At 37.7% G+C, this 27,409-nt stretch overlaps 1 long non-coding RNA gene across 1 annotated transcript in view; it reads left to right on the top strand.

Moving 5' to 3' along the window:
- LOC112668103 (uncharacterized) overlaps positions 1-27,409 on the top strand; it is a 61,688-nt gene that overhangs the window by 17,624 nt on the left and 16,655 nt on the right. The window contains exons 5-6 of the long non-coding RNA XR_007408599.1: positions 2,739-2,802; positions 9,280-9,380. This is a non-coding gene — a long non-coding RNA (uncharacterized LOC112668103). The remainder of the gene's footprint in view (positions 1-2,738; positions 2,803-9,279; positions 9,381-27,409) is intronic.

Here is a 27,409-nt window from a genome sequence, read left to right as displayed (position 1 = left end):
AGTGACATTTAAAATGTTATACTAAACACAGAGTACCAAAGGTATTTCTGTTGTTGCTTTTTTAATGACAGAAGTATGAAGGAGGAAATGGGTTTCCTGTATTTATGAAGATTCATTTATAAAGAGCTCTTGAGAACATTTCAAGGTTACCAAATGCTTTCTTAAAATGCCTTTACTCAGAGAATACTTATAGGTAGGGAGCTAAAGGGGAAAATGACTTCATATGACGTGTCATTACCAGAGGCTCTAAGTTGACATAGTTTTTGGCCATAATACTAAAAATAGTCACCATTTATTGAATATCCACCGAGTGTTAGATGCTATGCAGAGTGCTCTACATGTGTAATCTCGTTTAATCTTTAGAACATTCTATGAAGCCAAGCCAGAAGGTCAGCTGCCCAGGGCACTACTCCACAAAAAGGGACAAATGTCTTTGAAAATGTAGTGAAACAGAGAAAATTATATTTATCAGTACTTTCAGGGAGAGTGTTGATTGAGCTGCAAGGAAAACATTGATGAGCTACTGAAGTGGGAGTGAGAGTGAGAGCTCAAGGAGTCTAATGTGTGTTCTAGGGAGCATAGGCCCAATGAACCACAAGGAATCTGTTTTGCTCTATGGAGACTTTGCCCTTCCCCAAAATAGAAGTTGAAGAATTATTTAAAGAATATCCTTTCAGTGGAGCAACAGTGATCATTAACTTGCCTCAAACTCTCACATGTCCCCATTCAGCTGTAGTGGTAGGTACCAGGAACTCCAGTATATCACTAGCACAAGGACACTAGGCCTCAGGAAAAGTTGATAAGTTTGTTCTGAAGAGCCCAGCTACTGGACTGGGGATTCCTGACCAGATTTGGATTTGTCTGGTTCTAAAGCCCTTGCAATTCAGAGATGGAGTCACTGATTTGGTCAAAAGAATGAGAGTAGAAGTCAAAAGTGACTGCCCAGGGGCACCTGGGTGGCTCAGTCAGTTAAGCGTCTGCCTTTGGCTCAGGTCATGATCCCAGGGTGCTCCTTGCTCATCGGGGAGCTGACTACTCCCTCTGCTGCTTCCACCTGCTTGTGCTCCCTCTCTCTCTCTCTCTCTGTGTCTCTGTCAAATGAATAAAAAGAATCTTTTAAAAATGACTGCCCAGGTGATAAGAACAAAATGATTATAATTGTTGTGAGGAAGAAGGATAGAAGAGACCCTTGAAATGTCAGAAGTAAGTTCACTGTTCTACAAATTACTCTTGTGGTCTAAAAGGGATTTGATTACTGGTCAAGAATTACAGAAATAAAGAGGCTGTTGCATGATTATCCTATTAGAAGAGAAAGAAAATAAGAAATTGTCTTTGGTTTTGATGGGAAAGGCAAAGAACCAGAGAATATTTATTCTCTTCCTTTCTTTAAAAGAATGTAAATCAAGCCAGACTAAAAAAAGATCACATATTGTGTGATTCCATTTAGGTAAAATGTCTAGAAAACATAAGTCTATAGAGACAGAAAGTAGATGAGGCTTTTCCTATGTCTGGAGGGTGGGAATGGGGAGTGACTACAAATGGGCCCAAGAAATCTTTTTGGAAGGTTGGAAATGTGCTAAAACGGCTCCTGGTGATGGATGCACAACTCTGTAAATTTAACGCCATTTATTGAATAGTATATTTAAAATGAGTGAATTTTGTGATATGCAGATTATATCTCAAATAAAACGGAAAAAGTAAATAGTAATCAAAAAATAATAAACCTATCTGACAGGAGAAATAAAAAGAACATGTATTGATCTTTTGGAGAAAAATAAAACTACAGGAGACAAAGTAAAAGTTACCCATAATTCCACCACCTAGAAGTAATAATTTATCTCTAATACTTTAGAGCAATTTATTCTAAATCTTCTAATTTTAAAAAGATACAATAATATACATACTCATTAAAACGTGCATGTAACTAGCTACTTACATTCAATTATGAATACAGTTGACCCTTGAACCTCACCGGTCTTAGGGGCACAGACATACACACCACACACACCTCCACCGTCGCATCCCTGCCTCCCCCCACCTCCACCTCTTTGCAGTTAAATTTACATATAACTAGTAATCTACTGTTAACCATAAACCTTATCAATAATAGCTAACCCACACTGTGTATACGTATTGTGCGCTATATTCTTACAGTAAAGTAAGTTAGAGGAAAGAAAAAGTTATTAAGATCATAAGGAATGGAGGCCTGTGGGGCGCAGTTTGGTATCTGACTTTTGGTTTCAGCCAGGGTCCTAATCTTGGGGGTCTTGATATAAGCCCTGCTTCCGGCTTCACACTCAGTGTAGGATCTGCTTATGATCCCCTCTCTCTCTCTCCCTCTGCCCCTCCCCACTGCACATGCAGACACTCTCAAATAAAATATCTTTAAAAATAAAGATCATAAGGAAGAGAAGGTACATTTACTGTATTGCCCATACTTATCAAAATAAATCCTCATATAAGTGGACTGACTGCCTGCAGTTCAAACTCCTGTTTTTCAAGTGTCAATATATGTATAGATATAGATACATGCATTCCTACAAACCTTGAAAGCGTTAATATTTTATAGACTATTTTTTTCTACTTGGAAGAGAAAAGTGCTTTACATGTTTAAAAATATCCTCATTAAAACATTTAATAGCTACAAAATAATGTATAGATATAATTTTACTTAAAGTATCTTCCTTTGAAGCTTGTTTTACATTGGCCAAAAATATTTTTTTAATCGCCTTCCATAGGTTAGTGAATGTCTTCTCTATGAGACAGTTGAGATCTTCACAGAAGATCTCCAATGAGATGAGGGTAAGTTATAAAACCCAAGTCTGTTAATGCCAATTACTACTACTTGTAGAATTTTGAGTGAGTTACTTAATGTCCAAGTTCCATTTTGTTCATCTCAGCAGAGGTTCAAAGTTAGGAATTTGAGAGACGGTCAAGATTAAGTTGCAGCTCCATTCTCTACTCTTTGACCTTACATGAATTACCTAGTCTAAGGCCCTGTTTCATCATCTGTAAAGAGGATACATTGATAGTTACACACGCATATGATAGTTACAGGAAATTTAGCGTAAGTTCCAGGCACATAGTGCAAGCTCAGTGACTCTTAGCTATTGGTGTGATTATTAATTTCTGTACGATGCAGATAAAAAGCATCTGCCCTCTGCATTTCATGGGAATCTGGTGACAACCAATTGAGATCTGTTATACTAAAGGGCCTAGGTATCTGTTACTGTAATTCTATCCCTGCCACTGGTGATAGCTTTTTGGTCACTTATAGATCATAGAAAGTACCACAGTTTTTCTATTAGAATGTCCAAACCAATATATTACTAAATACTTCTATCTTTATTCAAAGAGAATTCCCTCTCCCTCCCCATCTAGAGTTGGTTTCAGGCAGCTTCCAGCCTTTAGGAAAGAGGATATGGACAGCTTCTTATTTCCTTGTTCATTGTGCCCCTACTTAATACCTGCTGGATTTTACCCTTTTAGAATCAAAGGAGTGGGGAAGGGAGGAGAGAAAAGGAGGGCAGGAAAGTTCTTTCTTGGCTGGGATAGTTGGCATCACATTTTCCAGGCTTGCCGAGTGTATCAAGCCAGCTCTTTTTCTCATGGGTGTTTTCATATATTCCTGGGTAGCCTTCTTGCTGGGTCTTCAACATAGGCAAGTGCCACCCTTTTGCCCATCTTCTCCACATCCAAACCTGACTTTCCTGTGGTCACCCCCAAACTGCCTCTTTCTGTAAGAGTCCCAATTTATCCTCCACTCATACCTCAGCTGTCTTCTTGAACAGGACTTATAGGAGCTACAGGATGATTCTCTTGTGTGTCTCACATCTGGTCCATAGAAACAGCTGTGCCTGTTTTACCACAGTAAACTCTGACAGCACAGACCAATCCTATCTAAAGCACTTAGCCCCCATTGACAAGAAGTTCACAAATCCTTTCCCCCTGGTCTGTAGATTCCAGGGCTAGAGTCAAAAAATGAATCCTCCATGCCCTTGACTTCAGAGAACTGTTATCTGAGTGGCCCATTGAAGTCCTTCCTTTCCCTACCCTTGGTGGTAGGAAACCTAGCACAGGTCTCACCAAGAAAATACTTATGAAATATTCCTTCAGTTTTCACTTTTTAGACACTTTTATTTCCTCATGCAATGAGAAGTTGTAGACTCGTAAAACATGACTCTGAAATTTCATATCTATCTTATTTTGGTGCCTCAGAGGAAACTTGAAGTTAGCATCTGTGACAGGCTAGTGAAAATTGAATCAAGCCAACTTCCTTTTCCATACTTTCAAAATTAGTGCCTACTCAACCAACACAATTGCCTTTTACAGGCAGAGCTATTCACCTGGGAGTTGTAAGGAATACCACAGTCATTAGGAAAGTGTAGCTCACATGGTCTCTTAGGCTTTCTGAAGAAGAAATGCATAATTAAAAATAGCTGATTAGGAGAGGCCCAATTTGTGGGTAATAATAAACTTTGTGGTCTTGATTTAAAACTTTGAAGACTTGTCAATTTGAGGTAGTGTATTTGGATTAAAATCTTGAACAATAGGAGAGGATAGAAAAGTGACTAATATTTTGGTTATGATAACATAAAAATTTTATTGATAAGGCAAAATCACAAATGACCTATATTTAAAACCTTTGATATTAGGCTTCTCTGTGAGTTTTAGAAGCAGAATTGTTTGTTTTTTTGGTATTCATATCACTAGGGAATGTAAGAGCCAATTAGTGAGGAATTAGCTAGGTTGTTTTAATTGCACTTTAGATATATCCAGTTTGGGGCACTGGAATTAAAGTAAACAACAAAATATTACCAAAAACCAGGCTTGGGATTGTCTAGTGACTGCCTTCCAATTTCCAGATTCATAATGAACTAATGTAAAATTTTAAGTTGTCAGTTTTTATGCCCCCTACAAAGAGGCTATGTGTAGTAATAGTCTTCTGTTTTACAGAAAGGTAAATTATATAGTCAAAAGACAAAGTTAAAATGAATCTTCTTGAAAAAAATATTGAGAGTTAAAATTTATGACTTAGTTATGGAAGCAAGTCCTAAAAGAGAAGAAGAATCTCTTGCTCCTAGAAGTAAAATTATATTCTAGAAAAGCATACTGACCTTTATAAAGAAAACTAGGAGTTATTTGTATTAGTTCATTTAACATATGAACTCTTTGCTTAGGGGGGAATTGGCTGTAAAAGAGCTTGAATGCTCCACCTGGCCATGTTTTCAGAAGGGACAGTTCCTCTGCAACCAAGAACTGTGAAAATCATTGATAGCCAAGTAACTCTGGTCTAACTAGGTGCAAGGACTAACCAGGTTCAACACCACCAGAGCCAAAGCCTGCCTTACCTTAACAAATGCCACCCTATGTGTGGAAGTGTTCTGTATGCCACTTCTTCAAGTTGGGTTGGTAAAGTGGCAGTAACTAGCTTGGGTAAATAGTTTGGGGTGAGGAAAATGTCACCATGTCATGGCATTAGTCTTAGGCCTATTTATATCTAGTGGAGTATATCTATTTTGGTAAAAATAACAAGCTACCGTTGCTTTTTGATAGTATGCAAGAGAAGCATAGTATATTATCCAACTCAGAAAATCTCTACCTTTGTTACTATACACATTTTTCACATTAATGGAGAAAATTACCATGAAAACAATTTCAAGTGAATCACAGCCACCTCACATTTGTTACAACCTCTTTTTCATCTGCAATCCAATATGGCCTCCAACATATTTCAAAAGTAGATTACTTTATATAGTGGATTCCATTGGGAAAATAAGCACAGAAAAGAGAGTTTGTGACTAAAAATCTTATTGATTATATTAAACCAAGAGCATGCAGAACTTGAGGCAAAAGAGAGAGATGTCGTTTAAAGCAAGACACAAAATTCTGACTGGGCAAGAAAGTAATGAGTTGAACTCTTTTGCTTAGGTGCACCATTTTTCCACATGAAAAATATGGTAGTGCCATGCTACTGAGAAAGATACGTCTACTGGCATTTTTGGATTAGAAATACTTGTTCAGTTCTAGAGGCAGAAAAGAACTCAGGAGGCTCAGGAAGAGGTCAAGAAGCAAAAACAGGATTCTTTGCCCACTGTGACTCTGCAGGGCAAGGAGGACCACTTGCTTTCAGCTCTCCTAGGTTCTCAAGAGGCAGGTTCTAAATCTGTCAGCTCTTTCCTCTGCCTGATGGCCCAGAGACATCATAGCCCTGATGCTGGCTAACTCCTTACCAACTCCGCAAGTTGCACAATTTAAACTCTGGAAATGGAACCTTCCCTTCAGGTGAACCTAGGTCTGGATCTGTTTATGATAGGCATGTTTGTGTCTAAGATAACCCCACTGCCACCCCCTCAGCTACCTCCCAACAAACTGCAAATGTGGGGCCCTTTTCATTTCTTTATTCATTAATTTATCTAGTTATTCAAGTCAGTAAATACTTATTGAGCTCCTACAAATGTTCCAGGCACTATGCTAGACACTGATGGAGGAGCAGAGAACAGACAAATGCCCTACTTGGATGGAATATTGTAGTGGGTAAAATAAGATATAAGCAGATACACATATAAATATATCCTATGTCCAGTGAGGACACTCTGTGAGGGACAATTAAAACCAGTGAATACAGAGATGGAAAGGGGGCTTCTACTTAATACGAAGTAGTCAGAAAAAACCTCCTTGATAAGGTAACATCTGAGCAGAGCATAGGGCCATCTACACACCACCTGTCTCATCCTCAGCCACTTGCTCTTCCTTGGCTGCCATAGCAGCTGGAAGACTCCATGCAGACCCCTGTGGTTTCCCTGTCTGAGGATCACCAGCCATAGGTCTAGAATATATTGACTCCTCTTCCATTCCTCTTCAAACTCAGCTGAAATGCCAAACCACAGGGCCTTGTCTCCTGAGCAACTGTCAATGGGACTAAAGGATAAAATGCAGAAATGCAGAGGATTTAATTCCCCCTGAATGAACTTTGACTAGAGGGGGATGGGAGACTGGAGGACACTGGCCAGATAAACTTCATCTCCCTTTTCCCCTCTGATGGACTGTTCCAGTACATGATTTCTCCATGCAGCCTGTTTGAGGTCAACCTGTGTGACCAAGCCTATATGCTTACTGAGTATTATAATTTATATTGTGTTCCCCTAAAGTCTTGAAGTCTTAACCCTAGTACATTATTTGGAAAGAGGGTCTTTGCAGATGTAATCGAGTTAAGATGAATGAGATCATTGGGGTGGGCCCTAGCTCAATACAGTTGATGTCCCTATAAGAAGAATAGGCAGAGACACAGAGGGAGAAGACAGCCATGTGATGACAGAGACAGAGGTTGGAATGATGTGTCTACCAGGCAATGAACACCAAGGACTGCCAGCAAACAGCAGAAGCTAGAAGAGACAACGAAGGATCTCCCTTACAGTAGGACCCATGGCCCTGCCAACATCTTGACTTCGGATATCTAGCCTCCAGAACTGTGAGACAATACATACCTATTGTTTTAGGTGACCTCATTAGTGGTACTTTGTTACAGCAGCCCTAAGAAAAATACACTGAGTGACCAGCTGTGTTGGATTTACCTCCCAAATAAAGCACTAACAGTCCATGCCTGAGGCTGTTTTTCAAAGAACTGTGACTGTGACAACCAAAGACCTGAATAAAATGAAGGATGATATTTGAGGGCAGAGATTATTCAGGGAAAAGTCAATGCAAAGGTGGCAGTATGCTTGATGTGTTAGAGGACCAGGAAAAAAGCTAGTGTGTGTGGAGAATGAATAAGGGGAGGGAGGAGTGCCAAGAGATGAAGTCAAAGAGGGAGCCAAAGACATTATTCTTAGGCCCTTATGGACCACAGAAAGGACTGAATTTTTTTTTTAGCAATGTATTATTGAAATGTAATTTATACATAGTGGTAAAGTGAACAAATCTTATGGGTATGGTTTTGTGAATTTTTTATACATTGCTCTGTTTTGAATATATCCCCCCAAATTCATTTGTTAAAACCTATTCCCCAAGGTGATGGTATTGAGAGGTGGGGTCTTGGGCAGCCCTGGTGGCTTAGCGGTTTAGTGCCGACTTCGGCCCAGGGTGTGATCCTGGAGACCCGGAATCGAGTCCCACGTTGGGCTCCCGGCATGGAGCCTGCTTCTCCCTCTGCCTGTGTCTGCCTCTCTCTCTCTCTCTCTCTCTCTCTCCTTTCCCCTCTCTCGGATAGATAAATAAAATCTTAAAAAAAAAAAGAGAGAAGTGGGGTCTTTGGGAGGCGATTAACACATGAAGGTAAATATATTATAAAAGACACCCAAGAGCTCCCTTGCCTCTTTCTGCCATGTGAAGACACAGGACGTCTGCCATTTGCTAGAGGGCCATCACCATGCTGGCACACTGATCTCAGACTTTCAGCCTCCAGAACTGTGAGAAATAAGTTTCCATTGTTTATAAGCCACCCAGTCTCTGGTATTTTGTCATAGCAACCCTCATTTGCTAAAACATATATGTATTGCCCAGTGTGACCCCACCGTTTTTTTTTAACCTTAAACAAGATAGAAGTTTAATTTGCTTTTACAAAAATGGGATCTAGAGACAGGGTACCCAGGGCTAATGTGGTGCTTCATCATCAGGGGGACTCAGTCTCCTTTCATATTATTGCTGTCCTCTTCAGTCCATAAGTTGTGATCCAATAGGGCTGTTGGAACTCCAGCCATCACACCTGTGATCCCCAAAATACACACCTCTACCACCAGGAGGCACCATTTACACATCCAATTGGGTGCTGTGAGGCAGCGGCATCCCGGTCCACACCTGGGCAGTGCTGTCTCAGAGCCTCTGGATGTTTCAGGCAGGATGAGAGCCAAAGCTTCAGGTAACTTAACTGAAAGCGGGTGTGGGGTAGAAGACCCACTTTCAGGACGGTTCCTTCCCATGGCTGTCGGCAGGAGGGGCCAGGCCCCAGCCCCAACCCCACCCTCCACCTTCATGGGGCTGCTCTTAGGGCTGAGGTCAAAATAAGGAACGTTTCTATCACCCCCAAGAGTCCTCTCCTATCTTCCAATGCAATTTAATAATCCTGGGGTAACCAGTACCCCCTTTTATCACTACAAATTGGTTTTACCTGATTTTGAAATCATGTAAATGGAATCATGCAGTATAGACTGCTTTTGCTTAAAATGATGCTTTTGAGATTCATCCAAGTTGGTATAGAGATGCTTCACCTGTTTTTGTTACTGTATAATATTCCATTGCCTAGATGACAATTTGTTTACCTATTTTCCTGGTTATTTGCAGGTTAGGCATATAATTAATGAAGCTGCTAAGAACATCTATGTACTCTTCTTGGACATTTCTTTTGGTGTAAATCTAGGACTGTACTTCCTGGATCAATAGGGGTAAGTTTATTTTAATTTTATTAGTTTTTTGAAGTGGTTGCACCATTTTATACTCCTGCCAACGATGTATGAGAATCCCACTTACTTTACATCCTCATCAACACTTGGAATTGTCAGTTTGTTTAATTTTAGCCTTTCTGGCGTGTGTGTGTGTGTGTGTGTGTGTGTAGTGGTATTTCACTGTGGTTTTAATATGCATTTTTCTGATGACTAATAACGAGCTCCTTTTCACATGCTCATTAATCACTTAGACATTTTCTTTTATGAAGTGCTTGTTCAGGTCTTTTGTCCACATTCCTTGTTTTTGTTAAGGCCACATCCCATTTCCAAAATCTGTATTAGTTAATCTATTACTATGTGACAACTTACTCTATACCTTGACAGCTAAAAACAACAAATCATTATTATCTCACAAAATCTCTGAGGGTCAGGAACCTGAGAGCAGCATGGTTGGGTTCTGGCTCAGGCACTCAGCTTGCAGTTGAGCCCTTAGCCAGGGTTTTGGTCATAGAAAGGCTGGACTGGGGACAGACTATACTTGTAAGCTCACTCACATGTGCCACATTGTGAATAAATGTATGATTTCTGTTAGGTTGGTGAAATGTTGAAAAGAGTAAGGACCCCCCACCACTCTCACTGACCTGTTGGTGCCCAGGATCTCAGTTTGAAAGAACTCATCTAGGGGTACCTAGGAGGCTCAATTGGTCAAGCATCTACCTTTGGCTCAGGTCATGATCTCAGGGTCCAGGAATCAAGGCCCACATCAGGCTCCCTGCTCAGCAAGGAATCTGCTTTTCCCACTTCTCCCTCTGCTCCTCCCTCCCACTCATGCTCACTCACTCTCTCTCTCTCTCTCAAATAGAAAGAGGGACACGTGAGTGACTCAGTGGTTGAGCCTCTGCCTTCGGCCCAGGGCGTGATCCTGGAGTCCTGGGATCAAGTCCTGTATTGGGCTCTCTGCATGAAGCCTCCTTCTCCCTCTGCCTGTGTCTCTGCCTCTCTCTGTCTCTCTCTCTCTCTCTCTCTCTGTCTCTCATGAATAAATAAATAAAATCTTAGAAAGGAAAGAATGAAGAAAGAAAGAAATAAAAAGAAAGAAAAAGAAAGAAAGAAGAAAGAAAGAAAGAAAGAAAGAAAGAAAGAAAGAAAGAAAGAAAGAAAGAAAGAAAAAGAAAGCAAGAAAGAAAGAAAGAAAAAAGAAAAGAATTCATCTAAACAAATAGATGGTGGCCAAAAGAGACCCAAGGTCCCCCAAGTAGTTGACAGGGACAAAGCAAGGAAGAGGTGTTAAGAATCTAAAAATATTCAGACCCAAAGAAATGTAACTGTTTGAAATGGGTCACTTTCATTAAGTTCTCACTATCTCACTAGGAGCTTAAAAGAACGAATCATGGCAGAGTGTTTCTAGTCCTCCAAAATGGTCATTTGATCTGGCAATCACATATGTGAAAATCTATGCCAAGATTAGAATCCACTATCTGGAAAAAGCTACATGAAAAAACACTCTCTGAAGATTACTTATTAGAAAGCTAAATTGTAGAATTGTTAAAATATGAATTTCCTCAAAAGAATACGAAGAAATTATTAAAAGTGGTTGTTTGTGAGTGCTTAACATATATTATAGGAAATGCTTAGGGTATAATATTAGGTAGAAAACTAAATGAAAATTGTTGCAGTGTGATATCATTTATGTATGTACATAGGAAAACATGAAGGAAGAAAAAAGTATAATATCTGCATTAGAAATGATAGGGTAATGGGTAAATTCTGTCCCTAATCCCCAAATTTTCTATGTTTTTATAACTTAAAACATCTAAAATTATCCATTGCCATCAGACACTAAATTTGATAAAAATAGAAGTTAAATATAAATTATCTAGTCCATTTATTTTCCTTAACTTTTTAGTTTGAAATTTTCAAACCTACAGTAAAGTTATAACATTGATACAATTCTATTATCTAATATAAAGTTTATGTTCAAATTTCTCCAATAGACCAAAAAAAATCTTTTATGTCTTTGTTCTGCTTTATCCAAGATTCAAAGATCACACATTGCATTTAGCTGTTATACCTTTATAGTCTCTTTTGATCTTAACCTCTTAACAGTGTTTTTTCTTCCAATTCCTTCATGACACTGACATTTTTAAAAAACTCTAGGCCAGTTATTTTGCTGAATATCCTTCAATTTAGGTGTGTCTGATGTTTCCTCATAATTAGAAATTGCCTGAATTTCTTGGCTAACATCAATCTTATTCTGTTGAAAGATTACTCTTTCCCATACTGCCAAAATTTTCAAAGCCTATGAAAATAGAAAATCTTTAATGTGTTTTTTTTTTAACAGATTAAGCTGGTATTTTGGGGGTAGGCAGCATTAGTTGGACTCAGATATGTGTATTTTGTCATCTAGAAAACTAAGTAAGAGCAGATAGCTTAGAAGATCCAAGTACTTGATAGCCCCATTAGTAATTTCTAATTCCCACAGCAGAAATTAGGGATCTGTCTGCTTTTTAACTATTTACAGCTTGACTAGGGAATGTTTCCTATTCTTTGTTTCCTTCTATTTTAGGCCAGTCTATAAGCCAAACTGAGAGATGCTTGGTCATAGAATTAAAGATACTGGGTTGCAATTTTAGAAAATAAAACCATTTGCTTTGCCACTTCTCAGCTGGGAGCAGTATGCCTTCAAAATTGTCTTACTAGAAATTCTGAGTCCTGAAAATACCTAATTTCTAAACTAAACAAGCAGAATCTAGGCAGAGGGAAATCTAAATTTCATTTATAACTTTGCCTAACCAGGCTGCCAGAAAACCACACAATTCATATAAACAAAAGCTATGGCAACGATGTTGCCTGAATGGTAAGTGCCTCTTAACTTGAGGCTTAAAAATCTGGGTTATATTTCTAGGAACAGCCTACTGAATGCATCCATGGATATTGGCTTAACCCCAGGGATGACGAAGTTTTTTGAACCTGGGCCATCACTCTTACCTTATTTGTCCATGACAGTTATTGCCAATTAATCACAGTGTTCTTTTCTATTAGCCTGGACACTGCCTCAGAAAATTTTCCAACACAGCCTTCCTTATAGGCAACTGCTGATAATAATTTGGATCACTACATCACATAAAATATTTATAACACTGAATAGAAATAAAAGTATTTTTCTAAATCTCATCCAGGTTTTAACTTCTCACCTTCACTTGCACATGAATGATAAGGACCTAGAAAAATGCTTCTTATGAATGACCTACAGTTAACTTGTAAACCTAGTTTAAAAAAATCTCATATTCAGAGCATTTGACCAGGTAATCGGACAAGGAACGGAAAGGAGAATGTGTTAGTTAGGGTTAGCTAGTTGCTGTGATAAGTTGGAACTCAATGTATATAACAGCTGAAACAAAGTAGAAGTTCATTTCTTGCTTATGAAATAATCCAGTTGGTTCCAGGTTGTGGGGATGGAAGGATGTGAGCTCCATTCTACACAGTTATTAGGGACAGAGGCTGATGGAGCCTCTGCCATCTAAAACATCTGACTTCCCAAATCACTGTGGGCATTTGTGTCTAGCTGGTATAGGAAAAAAGAGCATGGAGGAGCTTTGATTAGTCAAGCCTGAAAGTGGCTTACAGCAATTCTGCAATATTCTATTGGCTAAAATATAGTTACATGGCTGTATTTAACTAAGTTGGGAAGGAAAATATAGCTCATGACAGGGCAAATGCTTCCCAATGGCACTGCACTATAGAAGGGGGCATAAATGCTTGGTGGCCAGCCAGCCATCTCTGCCCACAAAGAGGAACTTTTCCTTGAAGCTCCACGGATTCTTATAGGACAGAGGAACAGTAATAGTGCTAGAGTATACCTAGCAGTATGCCAGTCATAGTATTTGTCTGAGCCTTTTAATATTTCTAGTCTATATGGCTCAGCCAAATGTGAAGATGAAATTGAAGATGAAATGTGAAAGTTATTAGCTTCAATGCATTAGTGAAAATTTCAATGAATTTTAGTCTCTGAAATTCTTACTGTATTTATCTTCAAGATAAATACAGTAAGAATTTCATTTCTACCTAGTATATAGAAAACAAACAAAAATATTATTCCCATTCTAGAAATAAGAAAAACTACAGATAAAATATAAAAATAATATTTTTCTTGAATCCATCAGAAAGCTGAAGCCATAGCACAACCAGGTAGCCTAGAATCCAAGGCCTCTCTAAGAATATAGGATACAAATTCTGGCTCCCCTTTGTCAGAGAATAGGAAGAAGAGATGCTGATTGCCATACAAATACATAAGAATTAAGCTAAAATTCCTAACAAATTGTGGCAAGCTGACTTTGATTTAATGAACAGTATGGATCCTCTGGGAGCCATAGACACAAGGGGAGTTCACACTTAAAAGCTTTTCTACACTGGTGCTTGTGAGAAAGACTAAAGTCAGGGCAGAGAATCAGAGTGAGTCTTCCTCGGTGGTACAGGACTGGAGGAGGGGAGTACAGTTGCTGTGGGAAAGTCACAAAGTCCCACTTAAATGCTTTTCTGAAGAGAAAATGCCTTGAGTCACTGGGGAAGGGGCAGAAATTCTGTACCCTCAGGGCAAGATGAAGACTCACTGCAACTAGAGTAAGAGTTAAACGTGGATGGAACTGGAGGGTATTATGCTGAGTGAAGTAAGTCAGTCGGAGAAGGACAAACATTATATGTTCTCATTCATTTGGGGAATATAAATAATAGTGAAAGGGAATATAAGGGAAGGGAGAAGAAATGTGTGGGAAATATCAGAAAGGGAGACAGAACATAAAGACTCCTAACTCTGGGAAATGAACTAGTGGTGGTAGAAGGGGAGGAGGATGGGGGGTGGGGGTGAATGGGTGACGGGCACTGAGGGGGGCACTTGACGGGATGAGCACTGGGTATTATTCTGTATGTTGGTAAATTGAACACCAATAAAAATTAATTTATAAAAAAAAAAAGAACTTTTTATTGTTAGGCAGAGAACGGTTCTGGGCTCAGCATCCTACACCAATACCATCAGAAGTGTCCTACCACTTGGAAAGATGCATGAAAGTTCCACACAAGGCTTGCCAAAGATACAAGATAGTTTGGCTGCCATGGAAAAGAAAGGCAGGATCACTTAAACCGTATATTTCTCAGAAATACAAGAAGACTGAGGTTGACGCAGCAACACCAAGTAGCAAGCAACAGCAGTCTGCTCCTTGGGAATAGGCAAGAATGTAGAGAAAGTCACCTTTGTAGTGCCGGTACACAAGGGAGAGCTAAAAGCTGAGGGTAGAACAGCAACATAGAGAAAAACCCCCTGGTACCCAAGGCCCAATCTAAGTACAGCTATTATTATATGACTTTGAAGCCAGTTGTCCACAGAAGCTAACCATAGCGACAAAACCCAAACTCAAACAGCTCAAACTCACACAAAGCCTAACATAAGAAGAGGTATGTCCATTTCTGGGCAAAAAATGCCATTTATCTGAGTCACTAGTATCCTACATATAATGTCTGAGGTTCAATAAAAAATGATGAGACAAATAAGAAAACAAGGGAAAACAGCCCACTGTCATGAGAAAGCAATCAATAGAACTAGACCCAGAGATGACTCAGACAACTATCAGATAGGTAATTTAAACTATTATTTATGTGCAAAATGTTCTTATAGAAGGTAGACAATATGCATGAACCGGTATGGAATTTCAGAGGAAAGATGGAAACAGTAAGAAAACATCTAATGGGAATTCAGGAAATAAGAGGGAAACAGAGATAAATAAGGATTTCTTAAATCTGACACCAAATTAAAACCCACTGAGATGCTATTACATACTTATCAGAATGTTTAAAATTAAAAAGCCCCAACTCTGGCAGCCCGGGTGGCTCAGCAGTTTAGTGCCGCCTTCAGCCCAGGGCGTGATCCTGGAGACCTGGGATCGAGTCCCACGTCAGGCTCCCTGCATGGAGCCTGCTTCTCCCTCTGCCTGTGTCTCTGCCTCTCTCTGTGTCTCTCATGAATAAATAAATAAAATCTTAAAAAAAAAAAAAAGACCCAACTCTACCACATGCTGGTCAGAATGTAGAACAAATGGAACTTTCAGACATTGCTGATGGTAATAGAAAATGATACAGCCACTTTAGAATACAGCTGATGGGTTTTAAAAAATAAATACATACTTGCAATATTAACCGCCAAACCTATATGTGAATATTTATAGTGACTTTATTCATGACTACCAAAAGCTGGAAACAACCCATTGTCTTTCAATTGTTTTTTTTTCTTTTTTTTTTAATTTTTATTTATTTATTTATGATAGAGAGAGAGAGAGAGGCAGAGACACAGGCAGAGGGAGAAGCAGGCTCCATGCACCGGGAGCCCGATGTGGGATTTGATCCCGGGTCTCCAGGATCGCGCCCTGGGCCAAAGGCAGGCGCCAAACCGCTGCGCCACCCAGGGATCCCGTCTTTCAATTGTTGAATGGATAAACGTAGTGTGGCATATTCATACAGTGGAATACTACTCAGCAGTAAAAGAAAAAGCTACTGATACACCCAGCAAGCTGGATTAATATCAAATGCATTATGATAAGTAAAAGGAGAAAACCAAAAGAGCTGTCTACAGCTCTCTATATTCTCTTTATAGGACATTCTGGAAAAGGCCAAAGTATAAAGACAGAAAACAAATCAGTGGGTGCTAGGCTGGGGGTACATGGAGGTCTTGAGTACAAAAGAAACTGTTTGGGGGATAGACTCATTCTGTATCTTGAATGTAGTGGTAGTTGTACCGCTTTATGCTTTTGTTCAAATTCATAGAACTGTACACTAAAAAACATCAAACTGTTACACTAAAATATAATAAGCAACTGCAGGATACGATAAATGAGACAGGGACTCTGTGATACAATTTCTTTTCAATCCTCTAGTATACTCTTAAAAAAACACCAGGTGTTTCTGGCTCAAGGTTACCCATAAGAATGCAGTCCAGCTAGACTGCAGCCATCTCAAGACCCTACTTGAGCTTGAGGATCCACTTCCAAACTCACAGGAGCACAGCATTAATTAATTCAACAATACATGGGCCCCTCACAGCAGAGCTTCCCCTAGATTGAGTGATGAGAGGGTGCTCAAGCCGCGTCTTTTATAACATAGTCTCAGAAATAACATACTATAATTTTTACCATATTCTGTTGGCCAACCCTGGTACAAGGTAGGAGGTAACTCCACAAGTTGTGAATTTCAGGAGGTAGGGACTATTGATGCCATCTTGGAGGCTGGCTGTCAGAGGCAGGGATCTCTGCATATCGGCATTTATAAATAAATACAAGTGTGCCAACTCTAACTCAGGTTGTAACTTTATTGAATTATAAAGAATTATTTCATAGAATTTAGAGGAACAGAAAACATTGATAAAGTGTTGTTCCAACTAAGGGGAAACTCCTTAGCAACATGAAAATACCAGTTTAGCTATCTAGACTCAGAACACAGTTTATTTGATGTCTATTTCTACCTCTGTATTTTATATTTATTCAGCTGCTAAATGCAAATAAAAGCCCTTTTAACATTGTCACAGGTATGAGTAAATTGAAAAACACTCTTTGAACTCATACACATATATATTGATCCTAGTAATAAGAAAATAGTTTATTAAGTTAGAAGACTAGGCCAACCTAATTAGATAGTTTAATAATCAGTGTATATTTTAACCACACATGCTGAAATGGGTAGACTGACAAAAATGAATGTGAATGTGTAGGCCAAGGAAACATTTTAAAAAATCAAAGCCTTATTTCTTACATAGTCCCACCATCTTTTTATTAACAAGCATGCCATCTATATAACTACGTTACCTAAATCTCAAAGGCAGGTTTTCAATTTTATTCACTTTTGCTATTGGATTGAATTTTTTTATTATAAATGCTTTATAAATTTGTGGCAATTTTAAAATAGAGGATAAAGTCAGGGGCATGTGGGTGGTTCAGTCAGTTAAGTGTCCAACCCTTGATTTTGGCTCAGGTCTTGATCTCAGGGTCCTGGATTAAGTCCCATATTGAGCTCTGTTCTCAGCACGGAGTCTACTTGTCCCTCTTTCGCTGCTCCTCCCCCACCACCTATACACACACACACTCTCTCTGTCTCTCTAAAATAAAATCTTTAAAAATAAATAAATCATTAAAATATAATGAAATATTTTCTAGTCCCTTAAAAATTTTCAATCATAATTATGATACTTTAGATTGTAATGTACGCATTTATTAAATGCCTTAGAAAAATAGCATGATGATTTTATTTCATCTCTAGATTACTAAAAAGAATCCATTTTTAACCAGTGAAATCCAGCCCTTTGAAACTTCTTAAAACAGATACATTTTTGAGATGATTGTGATCTTGTCTAGTTGTTTCATTACATTCTGGTTTTTATTATACCACTTGTTGGGCAGCCAGTTCACATATAACAACTTTCATTTCTTTCCTTATGGAAATAGACTTTCACTCAAAGATGGGAAGGTATTAAAAGCACTGAATAGTCTTCCACCATGTTTTGTTTGCCCGGTATACTACCCTACTGATTCAGTATCCAGTCAGAAAGGTTGTAGTTCCATTAGGAAAACAGTTGCCACATAACGTTTCAAGCTTATGTGAAGGTCTCTCACAGAACAGCCCAGCAAGGCTTTGTGTCCCTGGGCTTTCTAAAAAAGTTTAGATAACGTATATTGTGGGTCTCAGAGGTCTCTTCAAATTGGGGTTGATAGGGCAGCTGTGTGGGTTTATATTTATATTAATTCTAGTAAACAAGAAAATAGTTTATTAAATTAGAAGATTAGGCCAACCTACTTGTTTAATTGTTTTCCAGGTCCTCAAATTCCATATTAAATCTGACCTGCCTGAGAACATGTGCTTGATCAAGGCACTGTGCCCAGGCTTTTTCCCAGCTTCTCATTCCCAGTCCTACCTTTACCCTACTTAATAAAGGCAAATCCCTCATTCATTTGGAATTCCCAGGGTACAAGTGCTTCTAGGGAAGCTACCTTGATCAAAGCAGTGTTCTGTGTCTTAGCTGTGTAATTTCAAGAAAGAGGAGATAAAAATTCCCCCAAGTATTTATGCTGATCAATATTACATTTTCAAGAATTAAGAGATGTGTACTACAACTGAGTTAGTATTTTATATTTTCTTATACATTCATTAGGATGCGTAAGAGAAAATTTATAATTAACTCATAAAGATAATTACTTAAGGAAAATTTATATTCATTTTTTATTTGGCTGCATTTAATTTCCTGCTTGTTTTCATTGGTCAACCATTTTCTACCAGTTTATTCTGTGATGTACTTCTTAGATGTATATTAGCTTAACAAGAATGGTTTGTGGATTTTACAGTAAATAGTCATTAATACAACTTTTGAAAGCCCTATACATAAAAATAGCTAACAAAATATTTTTGCTGTCAAGTTCCACAGAATCCAGTCACATTCTAGCAATACAAGTAATAAATATCTATTGATACATGCACTAATTGAAAGAGGAAAAAGGAGATCCACATCATTAAGAGACATAATTCTAGTAACACTTTATTTAATATGTTTAGTAATTATTAAATTTAATAATGCATTTATGTTATGTTCAGTTGTATCTAATAACTGTGATGATAACTTAAATCTAGAATAAAAATTTAACACTCAGCTTTATCAATACAGGAAGCATATTTTAAGTTTCAACATATAGATATTGTTGCAGAAAAACATGATGATTAATTTTTTTAAACTTTCAAATATAAACAGCAGAATTCTGTAGGTAAAGTGAAAATTCAAGTTCAAGTAGAAAAGAACAAAGTAAATTTCCTAAAGTTAGAAAAAAGATTGCTCATGGTTTTTTTATATTGACATAAAATTGACAAATAACATTAGTTTCAGTTGTACAACGTAATGATTTGATATATGTATATATTGCAATAATGATCACTATAATAAATCTAGTTAACATCTGTCACCACATATTGTATAAATTTTTGTTCTTGTGATTAGCACTTTTAAGATCTACTCTTTTAGGAACTTTTATGCAATATAATCTCATTATGTTGTCCAGCTGTACATTACATTCCCATGACTTATTTATTTTAGAACTAGAAATGTGTTCCTTTTGACCACTTTCACTCATTTTGCCACTGCCCCTATTCCCCATCCCCTAACTCCTACCCCCCACCTGGGCATCCAATCTGTGTTCTGTATCTATGACATCACACACTATTTGTTTTTCTCTGATTTAGTTTGCTTAGCATAATGCTCGCAAGATCTATCCATGTTATCACAAATGACATGTTCATATGTTTTTAAAAGTAGTACAGTTCATATAAAATCACTCTGGTAATTATATTATATACACCAAAGAGTAATGTAATAGGTTTTTGTTAAAATATCGATATTTACAAGATTATATTCTTTGCTATTATTTAAATTTATAACAATTTCAGACATTAACATGGGAGTGTGTGAGATGTCACATCATTTTTAAAAATTATTTTAAGGAGTATACAAACGAAAGAGGGAGAGAAGAAAAAAGAAAGAGAGGAAGAAAGAAAAGAAAGAGAAAAGGAAGGATGGAAGAGAAAGAAAGAGAGAGAAAATCATTACTCTAATGAAGTGAAACAAATCAGTGGCTCTAGTATTCTGTGCCTGGATCTATTGTAAAATCAGACATTCTTTTCATTTCTCCATTTGTCTTCATTTTGCCAAATATAAAATGGGCATGATAATAACTTTCCTTGTGATCAGAGATGTGAGTGGAATTCTTACAAGAAAAAAAAACAACTATGGAATAGTAAGCCACATTGTATACTGAGTTATATGTAAACTACTGACAACAACAAAATATGAGATAGGCAGATGAAGAATTTTAAAATTTCATCTGTCTAAATCTTCTGTAATCTCTTCCCCTCCTTTTAAGCCAAGAGCTCTTAACAGAATTCTAGAAGTTTATAGATACATAGATTGCCTGGACCTCAATTCCTGTTCTCATTACCGAGTGGCACTAACTACAGTTTCTCCATTAAGGATATGAAATATATTATTTTATTTGCACATTTAGCTTTCCCTGTGGACCTAGCCTGTGCTGAATCATTAGGCAGAGAAGTGACATAATCTTCGGTGGGAGCATGAACTGTGGAGCATGGGGTATAGGTATGATTGGGGGTAAAAGAGGAGATTAATGTAGTATCTTGGAACTCAGAGTCTGGAAGTGGATCTGGAAGTTCTGAAAAGAAACCGAAAGGTTATACAGTTCTTAATCTCAGTCACAGGAGATATTTTTAAGTCACTCTTAATATTATTAATATTTCTGGGAGTAATTGTCGAGGCTGAGAGGACAATTACAGAAATTGAATGAGAGAAGAAAAGGTCAAGCAAAATTTGGCATAAGTCAAAAATCCAGTCTAAGCTTAAAGGTGATCATCTCTGAGCTTACCTTTACAATGTAGGAAAAATTTTTAGTTATGCAGTAGAAGCATAAGTAAAAATAGTTGACTTCCAACATCTCTTCCAACAATAGACTTTATCAGGTTACACTCCAAGCCCAGAATTAAATTAAGAGAATTAGTTACATGATTGTGATTGCTTAATGGCACCAGTCTTCTCCATAATTTGGATGTAACAACTAATCCAACAAAGAAGTAGAACAAGTTGGACTTGCTTCTGATGGGAATGCTCTGCATCCCTCAAGAGTGGCAGCCAAGAGTAGATCAGGGGAGAATAAAAGTTGGAGAACAACTGTGTGTAGTTTGTCTTTGGACAATGTCACTAATTTTTGGCACCTCCAGCAGAGGGCAGGCAGGTATAGGGAAAAGAGAGGAAACACATTTCTCAATTTCATTTACAGATAGTCCTTGCTTTGCACAATAGTGTAGCACCATAAAAATGGCCATGCAAGCTGAAACTTCAAAGCAATTTTTTTAAACCATTTAACTTATTTTAATGTTTCTTTACAAAGAGTGAAAAATACTAAAGCACAGACAAGAAATAATCATAATGTTGTGGCCAACATTATAAATATGGAATTATAAATTGAAAACATTTTCTGGTTTATTTCCTTTGTTATCAAGAGTACTTTGAACAGTGCTTGCCTTACTGTTGTAGAACTTACAGTAGGAAACAAGCATCTTTTCTGTGCCTTGGCTAATTTCTAAATTTGGATCTGTTTCTAACGTCTTATCGTTTGCACTTTCAATGTCAACATCTTCAAGAGTTCTTTTAACAGCAGCTCATGGGGACTCATGTGCTCTGGAAAGATACATCACACACTGTTTCAACAACTAGCCTTGCCTCGGGTACCAAATTGTGACCCCAGATATGCGTGAGTTTATAAATCTCCCCCAGTCCCTGCCTAGACCCCCGGCTAACTTCTATCTAAACCACCTCATGACTAACTTCTCTGCAACTGACCTTGTTCTTGTACAACCCAAGTACTCAAGCCCTTAAGAAACGCATTTGACTGAATTCATTTGGGCAGTTGCCACCTGCCCAAAGAGTTTCCATCTAACTCTGCTTTAAAAATTTTTTTAATCAAAATATATAATCAGTTTTCTGTCAAGATAATTTTTTAGGGACTTTGATGTACAAATATGGATAGAAACCTCAGAGGAAATGGCTGGCAGACCAGAAAATGGTTGTGTCTGGGGAGCAGAAATTGGGGGGGGGGGGCAGTGAGGAAGAATGAGACAAATAACTGTTCATTTTTGTTCTAAATTATGACTTTTTAAGCTATGTGTACCCATTACATTGTTACAAAGAAAAATTAAATTAAAAAGGGAAATTCTTTAAAAGCACATTTATTTCCTCTGAAATAGAGCAACAATTTTCAGTTAAATTTGGTGAATGTTTGTGGAACACCTATTGCAAGCTCAGTACTGTGCTAGGCCATAGGAAAACAAACCTGACCTGCCTGCAAACAGGTCACAGTCACCTGAATTCCACCCAGAGAATCCCCATGGTCTTGTGGAGTGTGAATCCAGTGCATTGCTTTTAACTTTGACAGAGTATTAAAAATTTCAGACAAGGTCTGTATTTGAAATCACGTATCTTAGAAAAAAAATAGGAAAGATTCCATTGTCCATTTGCAGGAATTAAGGGTTATTCCCAAGCCCACATGTATTCACAGCTCAGATTCACTGAGAAGCTCTGGTTTTACTCACTTGAGGTCTCCTGATAATTACTCTCTTGATAGTAAGTTTTCCATACCATTTATTAAGTCCTTGGTATGCTCATACCTTGCAAATTTTTATTCTCTCCTAGAAAATGATACATTTATCTTGCCATAAGAAATTGCATAATTAAATTTCTAGCCACCCAATTGCAGCAACCAGAAATGAAAGATTTGTTATTATGACTACTATAATTCTTTATTGTTTGTTGAGTACCAATAAGTTCCAGGGACATGAGACATATACTAATACATAATGGCTTTTGAAATATTTTTAATGTTCCTAAAATATTAAGGTATGCATTCCTTACTTAAAAGATAAAATCTCTAGAAAAGGTTTTGAGTCAAGGCATTCTTTTTAAATCTCACCCCCAGTTGCATCTCTTTTTAGCACCAACTCTTCCTATTGTAGCAGTTCTTGTCCTGGTCACATATTAGAATCCCCTGGGAGCTGCTAAAAGAAAAAAAAAGGCAGACAAAAAACAGTCCCTAGGGCCCACTCCTAAGAAATTCTGATTTCCTGGGTCACGGGAGATGTCTAATATGTCCAGGGTGGGGGCAGGGCGGCAGAGGGAGGCAAATCATAAAACAGACTATTAACTGTAGAGAATAAACTGAGGGTTGCCAGAGGGGTGGTGGGCAAGGGGTTGGGTTAAATGGGTGATGGGTATTAAGGAGATCACTTGTAATGAGCACTGGATATTATACATAAGTGATGAATCATTAAATTCTCTCCTGAAACTAATATCGTACTGTACATTAATTAACTGGATTTAAGTAAAAACCTGAAACAAATAAATATAGTAAAGGGGGGGGGGAAATGTCCACAGATGTTTTAATGTGCAGTCAGAGTTGAGAACTATCACCTAAAACAGTGGTTCTCAAAGTGTGGTCCTTGGACTAGCAGCATCAGCATCACCTGAGAATTTGTTGCCTTTGCAGACCTCAGGCCTAACCCACCCCAGTAAATCCCAAATTCTAGGGGAGGAGCCTGGTAACCTATAGTTTAATAAGCCCTCCAGGTGATTCTGATGCTCACTAAAGTTCAAACCATTTTTGACTTAAAAGAATGTAAAGAAAAAACGAATTGTCAGGAGAATGGCATTAAGGAATCAGGGAGAATGGAGCCAGATGGGCTGTCTTCCTGGGGTGTAGGAAGCTCTATAATACTCTGGGTGCAAGAGCAGGCCTTGCTGATGAAGATTCTTTTTATATAATTTTACCCAAGATTCATCATACTTTGGTGAAGTGAGTCATACCAGCAAACTAGCTCAAACTTACCTTATATATTTTTGTATGAAATGAGCTAGATTCTTTGGATAAAACAGGAAGAAGGGAAATGATTGTAAGTCTAGTAAGCATGAAAATTAGGAACTCTAAATGTTTGGTAGAAGCAAGTGGGGGAGCACTGAGGCACACCTGCATGTTAGATGCACATAAACAGAATGAAAAATTAAATTGCTGGTTTTAGGAGATAATTTCATCTAGCTCTCTAAGGAAGGACCTGATGACTCTTTTCCTTATAAGAGTTACACAGTAGATGTGGAGTCCCTTGAGGCAACTAACTATAGGATCATTATCTCGTACTTGGACTATACTTCAGAATGAACAAATGCTCAAATGCTGATCATTTTGTGGGATTTCCAATGTGGCATCCTGATAGTTGCCATGTCCCTTTGGACAGTATTTTAAATTCTCCTTATTAGCAAGTAGCAAATGGTGAGTTTCCACTGCGCAGTTTTTGCTAACATAGTAACTATGACAACCTACAATGTGAGTGATATACAGGCAGTTCAACTCCTGTTGAGTGGAATGAGTACCTTGGAAATGGGGAATTTCTTCCACTATGTGGTCTCAAGACAAAGACCACCTATATTTATTGAATGATTAAGATGATACTAATTGTTTTTAAATGGACCCCCAATCTTGGAGAGAATCTATTTAATTGTTGTGGTTAATTAACATCTCAAACTATCTCAGAAGACTATTTTATTTAGCAGAGACATTTGGAATTGAGTTTGGAATCTAAAGCATCAGTGCTCAGCATATCCTAAAGATTAGGAGGGCAGTCTCTCAATCTGTCATGATTAATATGAATATGATGAGTGCTGTACTCAGTATAATCAAAATCTACGGAATAAATACTCTTCTTGAAATGTCAAAGGTTGTTAAAGCTGGATTTCTGCAGGAGAAAATAATGTCAGGAATCTGCCTGGATAATTTGCCAGCAGATTTAAGACTAAATGCAGTATTTAATCATTACTTCTTTGGTGTTTCTCTGACACTATACAGATAAGGCCAATCACAGATCTTGAGGCACTGGTCACAGAATTATCAGAATTATCTGTTGAATTAATGATTTTGGCCCAGTGGATTTTCCCAGCTAAAGTTGACAAATGAGAAAACTAGATTTTCTTAGGGCAGAAGATGAGTAGCACTCATGCAAAGAAACCTTCTCTACTCAATGTCATTAAAAGGATAAATTGGGAAAAATGCTCTTAAACATCTTTTATAATAACTTGCCAATTATACAACCATAGGATAAATGAATTTATATTAACAAAGCAAGAAACAAACTTAGAAAAATACTGTGTGAGGTATAGAAATAAGTTGCAATATATAACTTGTGAATTTTTGGTTGGTTAGTACAAACGTCACCACTCTTCCTCTCTTTTATACATAATATATATTTATACATTACCTATAGTATATAATGCTCTAGAATAATTTTGTGCATACAAAAGTATTTAAATGTGATGAATAGTCTTGTGGAGGATATTGAGAAAATTCAGAGACCTCCTTACGAAAGATGTTGGTTGGAAGAATTTTAGTAATACAAAAAATGAAACAATGAAATTAAATTTAGTCTCTGTAGAAATAAGAGAAATATTACAGGTAGATGGAGTGTATGAATGGGAAGAAAATAAGTCAATAAGGATATTTTTAAAACCTCAGACATCAGTGATCCCTATGTGATCAGACTAAAGCAGATTATGACTGTTATGCACTTTCCTCAACAATCAACCTTTCAAGTAGATTGTTAGAGCAACTAAACCAAAATGGACCACAGTCAAGATACTCTATAGTAATGCCTTGTATTAACACTTTGTAAGTTGTTATGTGGAATTGGAGATCACTAAATAATGAAAATTAGAAGTCACTAAAAATCTATTTGGTAGTTGAACAATGTATTATTTTCTATTGTTGTATAAAATATCACCATAAGGCTAGTGGCCTAAAACAAGACAAATTACTATCTCATAGTTCCTTGGATTAAGAATCCAGGTACAGTTTAGCTGAGTCCTCGTTCAGGGCCTCACAAGTGTGCATTCAAGGTGTCAGCCAAGTTTTGCTCTCATTTGGAGGCTCAACTGGAGAAGAATATTCTTCTAATCTTACTAAAGTTATTGACAGAATTCAGGTCCTTGCAGCTGTAAGACTAAGGGTCCCAGCTTCTTACTATCAGGTGTCCTCAGCAACTATAGGCTGCCCAGATTTCCTAGAAGTCACCTGTAGTCCCTGGACATTGCCTACAATTCCTTGTCACCTGGACTTTTCCAAAATGTCTGCTTACTGTATTGAGCCAGCAAGGAGAATCTCTAGATCAATCAGCTATCAAGATGGAGTCTTATTTATATAATACAACACAATTATAGACGTGGCACTCATCACTTCTATGATATCCTGTTGGTCAGAAGCAAGTCCTGGGCATGCCTGTGGCTCAATCAGGTGAGCATCTGACCCTTGATTTTAGTTCAGGTCATGCTCTCAGCATCCTGGGATCAAGCCCTGAGTTAGGCTCTATGCTCTGTGGGAAATCTTCTTGAGGATTTCTCTCCTTCTCCCCCTTCCCTTCCTGAGGCTTGTGCTATCCATCTATCATCTATCCATCTATCTATTATCTATCTATCTATCTATCTATCTATCTATCTATCTATCTATCACCTTTTTTATCTATCATCTATCTATTTATCATAAATACATAAATCTTAAAAAAAAAGGAAGCCCCAGATCTGTCCACACTCAAGAAGAGAGGATTATTCAAAAGCATGAACACCATGAAGCAGGATCGTGGTTGGTGGTGTGGCGGCGGCGGTGGTGGTGAGAGGAACCTTAGAGTCAATTCACTACAGATAATTTATTTAACCTGAATGCATTTATTTTCCCCATCTGTGCAGGAGAAATTATAATCTCTGGCCCATGGGCTGTTGTGTGCATTTATTTTTTAAATTTTAATTCCAGTGTAATTAGCATTAGTTAATTAGTTTCAGGTGTACAATATAGTGATTCAACAATTCTATATATAACTCAGTTCTCAAGATAAGTGTACTCTTAATCCCCTTTACCTATTTCACTCATCCCCCATCCACCTCCCCTCTGGTTTTTGGTTTGTCTCTTTTTTTCTGTGTGTTTTGTTTCTCAAATTCCACATATGAGTGAAATCATGGTATTTTTCTTTCTCCGACTTATTTCACTTAACATTATACTCTCTCTATCCTGGTGTCACAAATGGCAAGATTTCATCCTTCTTGATGACTGAATAATATTCCACTGTGTGTGTGTGTGTGTGTGTGTGTGTGTGTACCACTTATTTTTTGTCCATTTGCCCATCAGTGGATACTTGGGCTGCTTCCATAATTTGGCTATTATAAATAATACTGCTGTAAATATAGGGGTACATATATCACTTTGAATTAGTGTTTTTGTATTTTGGGGGTAAGTACCCAGTACTGTCATTACTGGATTGTAGGGTAGTTATATTTTTGACTTTTTGAGGAAACTCCATACTGGTTTCCACCTTGACTACACCAGTTTGCATTCCCACCAGTAGTGCATATTTCTTCA

Source organism: Canis lupus, chromosome 36 (assembly GCF_003254725.2).
Source record: "Canis lupus dingo isolate Sandy chromosome 36, ASM325472v2, whole genome shotgun sequence".
Lineage (NCBI taxonomy): Eukaryota > Metazoa > Chordata > Mammalia > Carnivora > Canidae > Canis > Canis lupus.
Note: the sequence above shows the minus strand (reverse complement) of the source record. Positions and strands in the feature narration are given on the sequence as shown.